Source organism: Grampus griseus, assembly GCF_964374135.1.
Source record: "Grampus griseus genome assembly, chromosome: 4".
NCBI classification, from domain to species: domain Eukaryota; kingdom Metazoa; phylum Chordata; class Mammalia; order Artiodactyla; family Delphinidae; genus Grampus; species Grampus griseus.
Window position 1 is genome coordinate 22,728,251 of NC_138997.1, and position 7,336 is coordinate 22,735,586.

The following is a 7,336-nucleotide window of genomic DNA, read 5'->3' on the forward strand; positions in this document are numbered from 1 at the left end:
GGTAAAATCTTGACTCATGCAAACTAAATTCTCGCACGCCAAGGGGCTGCTGTTGTCTACAATGTCTGCCTCTTTAGAAGTAAAATGTTACATAGGAGAACTGTAGTGACAAGGTATGCAGACAGTCAGTATTTGTTTTAATCTAAGAAACCTAATGTAGTCATTGGTTTATCAAGCATGTACTACCTACCATGTTCAAGGAACATTACTGCACACTTTTGTTGATTAAAAAAATACGACATAGAACCTAAGTTGAAATCGATTCCTTAATTATACAGTCTGCCATATTTTCCAGAAACATTCATAATTTGTGCATAATTTAACTAATGCTAAGATTCCTAATTTTTTAGTTGAAATATGTAGTGTTCTTACTTTAGTTATTTTTTTAAATTGCCCTTCATACGATACCTATTTTTATAAATAACTGCTTCACAAGTATATTTCCTTTGATATAATTTCTAGGATTTGCTTCCCAAAACTGCAGAAAGGGGAAAAGCGAGTGAGATTGAGGATGAAACAAGAATGGCCATGATTTGACAACTAACTAAAGTTGGCTGGTGGGAACACAAGAGTTCACTATACTATTTTTTATTACGTTTAAAATTTTACATAGTACTAAAAAGTCTTTTAAAAGAAGTATATTTCTTAATTATGCCAATTTATGTTGATTAATTTTTCCCTTGGTTTTCATTCCCACAACTGCCCCATCCAGTGATCATGGTTTGAAACACCTACCATGTTGATCTTGAGGAGGTTCCAATCAGGTGGCTACACAATGCATGGGACCCATTCTGGTGCACGGAGGATGGAATAAATTTTAATTCTGCCATGGCCCATGATTTAGTCATTCAGCCAAAGAAAGGGATGCTGACATCCAGATAAACCAAGAAGAAATCGTTTGGATAAGTCTCAGCTGTCAAAATAAAGTAAATTACAGTGCTACACAGCTAATCCAATTTGGTCACTGTGATGGCCAGGCCATCACTATTACAGAGGACATTAGGGAACTGCTGAAGTGTCAGGGAGACAACCTGCACTTTTTTTTCTTTTTTGCATTGTCCCAAGGGCTATAACATAGAGGAAAAATTAAGAATAATAGCCTTCAACACCTAGCAAAAAGAATTTGCTCAGCCTGTGTAATGAGAGGTTTAGGATTAAAATACAAATGGTTAATACAATGTCTGTTTTAGAAAGACTATGCTGGGGTGGGGAGGAGTTCTAACATGTTCACTTAATTTTGCCTTTACCTTTTTCTTACCCAGTCATAAGCAGAATTCTGGCACGTTTAGTTGAATTAATTGCTAAGAATTTCTCACATGAGCAGACCCCACATAAAAGCAGAGCGTGTTGGGGCTTCCCTGGTGGCGCAGTGGTTGAGAATCTGCCTGCCGATGCAGGGGACACGGGTTCGAGCCCTGGTCTGGGAAGATCCCACATGCCACGGAGCAACTGGGCCTGTGAGCCACAACTACCGAACCTGCGCGTCTGGACCTTGTGCTCCACAACAAGAGAGGCCGCGATAGTGAGAGGCCCGCGCACAGCGATGAAGAGTGGCCCCCGCTCGCCGCAACTACAGAAAGCCCTCGCACAGAAACGAAGACCCAACACAGCCAAAAATAAATAAATAAATAACATTAAAAAAAAAAAAAATCAGTGTGTGTTAAATATTACAATTAAATCTTTAAAGTATTACAAACAATAGGTCTTCTACATATACTGCTAAGGATTTAGCTGCCTGTTGATTTTAATTTCATTAGCTCGCCCGTGACATAAATAAATTCTGTGCAAAAGAATAGCTTTAATAATGAATATATTGCAATTAAAAAGACCCAAGGCTACTAAGCATTGCACACTGCCACCTAGTGCTGTCTCTTTCACTCCAAATGCACAATGGACGCCTTCAGGAAAGTGGAAACGCTGTATTCTAAAGCAAATTTATCCAAAAAGATAGCTCTGGAACATATTTATTCATAACTGCTTCAAGAGAAGAAAGCTATTAGGGAGAAATGAAATTACACATACCATAAAATCATCCCTGTCTCATAAATTTAGGTAAAAAAGGTCTGATTAGATTAGTAAATATAAAAAGTTATGGGTTTTGTTAATGAAGACATGAAATTTTTTTAAAGGGTGATTTTTTTTAATACTGTGCAGCAAGTACGGAGCATATTCTATTATGAATGTGATATACGCCAGTGCTCCAAGTGGAATATGTGGTTACCTAGCAAGTTTGGTATATGAAAATGTTCAAAAGGGCTTTGTAGGATGTTAAATAATCACTAAGGATACTTTCAAGCTTTCTTAAGGTCATAGCTATAATCTCCCCTCATCTACAGGTGATTACTTCAATTTAAGATGTCACGGGTTTTTAGTTCTACTTTATTTTCCCAGCGGTGAATAATTTTTGTGGTTTGGTTGTGCTAATTGCTCAGGCTCATCTCTGATATTTTGGCTAGAAGAGTAAAGCCCCAAGAAAATGAAATGAGAAAGGTTTGAAAGACTGGATTAAAGAAAGGGTTGCTATAGAGAACTTTGCTATGGGTAAGGGAGTGCATTTTATTTGCTTCACTGTATTCTACAATGGTAGCCCCCAGTTTGGTCTACTTAATGCACTGCAGCTACCTATTTTAAGAACTAAGGTGCAAGGTGAAAGACTCATATTTCTGTCAATTAAGTTTGTTATAATGAAAAATGCTCAGAGGATTCCCTTTAAATCATTGCTGCTTAACTTTTTAAAAATCACACTCCGTTTTGAGACACATAAAAATCTGTTTCTCCTTTTAAAGTACTTATAATTTATAAATACATGATATATTAAAACAACTCATATATGGAAATTTTAAAGAACTACATTTTATGTTGCTCTTGGAAGACATTTTTCATTGTTGTCATTACTCCGATAATTCAAATTCAGAGTGAGTATTAAGGCCGCCTGTATATCCCACAAACTTCTCTCCATCCTTTGCAATGTCGAAAATAGAGCACATAGCTCAGTAATTTCTACATCAAGCCTGTTGCAGTGCTTCATTTTAACAACCAGAAAGGCAGGTAGAAAAAGAAAGATAGGTAAGATACAAATCGATGGAAGGAAAGGAAGGAAGGAAGGGAGGGAGGGAGGGAGGGGGAGAAGGAGGGAGTTCACCTTTGAGGGAACTGTTGCCTCCATCCCCTTGAAATCATTAATTTGGATAATTCCCAAAGGAATCTCTGATCACAGCCACATGATCTAGACAACTTCTCACTACTTCCTTTAATCAGCTTAACCAAATGAATACTGCCAAGTCTATTCCACTTAGCTCTGCATAGAGCTATTTTGAGGCCTCTCCACACAATTAGGACACCTAGTTGGCATGGCTGCCAATGCAGAAGACAGAACTTACTCAAAATATTGCAATGTAAGAAACTCAGTTTGGAAAACATGATTTAAGAACACATATTACATTGAAATCCAATTCTTCACACTGTGTTGGGATTACATCTATCAGTGTTCGATAAAATTACAAAGTCAATTGGAAAAACAAAGTCTGAAGTTGCAGCTCTTAGATATTCCACTGGCCTTATGCTATACCATGTACTAACAAGATACTTCTAGGACATAAGATAGTGGTTACAACTGTCCCTTATATAAGAAAAATCCCACAGCAGTTGCAGGTATACAAATGAGATAATTATAATAATAATACTTCATAAGCCTTTTCAAATGCTCCTACTGGTCGACAAGGTCATGAAAACACATAAAGTAAGTGAACTAACAAGGCTTGATTCAAATGATAATAATGCCTGGGACTCTCAAGATTCCTTAACATTTTCTCCCATATCTTAATGCGTTTCTAGGTATCAATACTGCATTTAAAGTTTTGGAAAACAAAAGCTATGGCATCTTGCACACTAAAATGCAATCATGGCATTATCATTCGGATTTACCTAAAAATAAATGTTTAAACTGAAATTATTTGTCTAATAACCTCATTTCTTAGCCTGAATATGAAAGTATGTATATTTGTGTATCCTAAAGAGCTTTACGATCAAAGATTTCTAACTCAATATTAAAAAGTAGTAACAAAGTGGCTATGAAGCACATTCCCTAGGGCTTTAGAAAGACAGATAGAACACATTGAAAAATTAAGGTACAGAATACATAAGAGACAGATACAGCTTTCAAATTAACATTAAACTGGAGATTATTTAAAACAGTACATTTCTAGCTATTAAAGTCCCCATGGTTATGAAAGACAAGAATTTATTCCACACAGATTACAAAAATTATGATATTTGTATTTCTAATATTAGTACTGGCGGGGTCTGTGCACTATGAAATAAGAAAATGTAACAGATATTCAGTAAGCATTTTGCTCACTAATTATTTCATAACCTTTTTAACTTTGTATTCTCAGATGTCAGGTATTACCTGACAACTGACATCTGTTCAGTTGCTAAGAGATATGAGATCAGTTTGCACCTTTTTCTTTGTCTTTAGGAGAACTGCCCTCTTGGGTTTTGCCTCAAAGTAGTGAAAGTAGCCTCTGTCACCCATGTGCGAATTAATATTACTTGTACTAGAAGAAACTCCCAGGTCTCAGAAAGGAAATGAACTGCTTTCAATCTGCACAATTTAGAACAAATATCTGGCTTTTCCCTAAGCTTAATGAGTTTTCCATTTCACAACACTCAAATATAATAGCATTATTTTATAATCAAATTTAACTGATGAGTCTGTGTTATGAGTATTTTGACAAAAATCTTACGGGGAATGAAGTCATTCAGTCGATTTGCATCCCCAAAGTGAAGCTCAAACCCAACATTTGGAAAGTACTTTCTGCCTATAACTTTGACCATGTGCTTCTTTAAACAGCTGGAGGAACAAGAGTAAACTTGGTCTATCTGGTTTTTCTTATACTTTGTCAACGGATCAAAAACAAAACACCGTTATAAATATGTACATCCTAACTGGTCATTAATTTAACACAAATAAATATTGATTTGTCTAATCACAGAGAATATTCTTCAAAAATAAGAGCAGTATTTCAAGCAGCACATAAGTTTCTGAAAGACACTGAGGATCTAGACTCTCATAACCTTTCAAGGACAATGTTCTAAATCACATTTTAGAGAAATACATTGGAAAAGCATTCCATTGCCGTCGCGTTTTACGTTACTACAAATCCAAGAGGTTCAATTTTTAACGGTCAAGTACGTATTACAAAGCCATTGATCATTTACTCTGATTTCACATCAATGCTCTACTGGGGTATATCACAAAGGAACACAAGATCATGCGTTTCTTTGTCTATTAAGTGAGACAGTGCCCACTTACCCAGTCCTCTTTTTACTCAACTTCTTGCACTAGCCAGCTGCCCTGTCGGTGGTTCCTTGCACCTTATATGCTGCCTTAGCATCGTCAGATTACTACTACTGCTGGTCCAGAACCCTTAAGAAAACTCCTATGACAAGCCAAGGTCTTGGAAACGTAGTCCTACACCTACACCAATGGGCTGTCTAGCGCCCGTCTCGAGGGGAAGAAGACGATCTACCCTCTGTCTTCCAGGCTTTCACTTATTTTATAGCGCCACACCTTTACAAACACGTTCTGTCACACTGAGAGGAAGGAGATAATGTAAAATGTAACACCTGGAGTCATAAAATGTAAACACCTCAAATAACACACCTCAGAAAGAGGGAGGAAACCTCGTTCCGGGCGGAGGGGATTGGGGGGGGGGGAGACAGGCAAAGTTGATCTGCATCATTAAAACAAGAGTAATAGAAAACACCCTCTCGGGTTTTTCCAGTAAGTTTGGGGCGGCAGCAGCAGCAACCTAATCAATATGCACATCCTCACCTTTATAAACCTCTTGTCCCCAAACAGAAACTGCCGGTGCCTCTCCACCGTGTAGGGGCAGACACCACCCCCCAAAAGAGAGGCGAGTTCAGAGGCATAGGGAGGGGCAAAAGCAGATACGTGGGGCTCCAGCATCCCGATCTCAGTCCCAGCTACAAGCCTGAAAGTCCATTCAGGAACCAGCCCCTGGCTCCTAACATCCCCGGCCTGGGCCCTCCCTGCCAAAGGTGCCAGAGAGCTCGCAGACCCTGCAGCGCAGCTGTCAGACGCCAAACAATGACTTCCCCACGCCAGCCCCACGACCACGGCCCCCCACCGCCCTCCAGCCACGGCCCCTCGCTGTCGAACACCTTTAAAAATGAGACCTCTCTGGGGCAGGACAAGAGGTGCTCGGTGGCCAGGAAGAGACGCACCGGGCTTCTCTGCCGGAATGAGTTGCCGGGAGCGGGCTGGGGGTGGCCATGGAGAGGGGGCTCCTTAGGAAACACCGAACCATGGGGCAACGGAGACCCCAGTATCAATCTCCCTTACTCCCACCCCACCCCCACCCGCTCGCCTCGAAGACGACTTCTCCCGAGGCGGGCGGCGACGGCAGGTTAGCGGCCGGGAGGCGGTGGAGAGCGAGTCCCCCGGGCCACCGCAGCCTCTCCAAAAGGACCGCGAGGGTGGGCGGGCGCCGCCTTGTAAGGTCAGTGAGGCCAGAGCTCAGAGTTACGCGGGGCCCACAGAGTGAGCGTGAGGGGGCGAGGGTGACGGTGAACCTGAACCCGCGCGCGGCCCGGCCAAGGGGCGCCTGGCCAGAGGGTCCACGGGTGTCAGGGGAACCCCGGCAGCCAGGGAGAGACAGCACACCACACCTCTCAGGAGCGAGGGCTGCATGGGGTTATCGGGGCCGCCAGGCTGAGAAACTTGATGCCAAACAGACCGGCTCCCCGCCCCCCCCCGCCCGCCCCCGCGCTCTCAGACCCGCTCGAACGCCTCGCGAGTCCCCCACCGTCCCCCAGGCCACCCTGCCGAAGCCCCCGCCGAGCCCTCGGAGCCCCGGCGGGTAATTACCTCTCCCGGAGGCGGAGTAGGGGGCGGCAGCGGCAGCAGCACTTTGAGCCTGACTTTCCGGCGTTCGCGGGTGAGCTTGTACGCGCCAGCGGGAGCTGTAACCTGCTATTTATAGACCGGAGCCTCAGCACCCGGGGCTGGGAACCCGGAGGAGACGAGCCGGCGGCGCGGCGGCGGCGCAGGGCGCGGGGCGCTGGAGGCGGCTCCCCGAGGCTCCCGCGCCTCCCTCCGGCTCCCGGCGCTCGCCGCGCTCACCGCTCGTTCCCCGCTCGCTCCCCGCCCCGCCGCGCGCGCCCCGGAGAACTTGTCACCGGCGCGGCCGCCTCTCCGGCTGCTCACACGCCCCCTGGCATAATCGCTACTTTCTGTCCCCCCACGCCACCCTTCCCTGCTCCTCTTCCTCCTCCTCCTCCGCCCGTTACCAGCGGTCTCCTCCCAATGTCA

At 43.6% G+C, this 7,336-nt stretch overlaps 1 protein-coding gene across 3 annotated transcripts in view; it reads right to left on the reverse strand.

The window, feature by feature from the left end:
- The window catches only part of INPP4B (inositol polyphosphate-4-phosphatase type II B), a gene marked incomplete at its 3' end in the record, with an annotated part of 719,784 nt that extends 712,815 nt beyond the window's left edge, over nucleotides 1-6,969 (reverse strand). For all 3 annotated transcript variants that reach the window (XM_082653036.1, XM_082653035.1, XM_082653034.1), the window contains exon 1: nucleotides 6,893-6,969. The remainder of the gene's footprint in view (nucleotides 1-6,892) is intronic.
- Nucleotides 6,970-7,336: the final 367 nt, after the last annotated feature.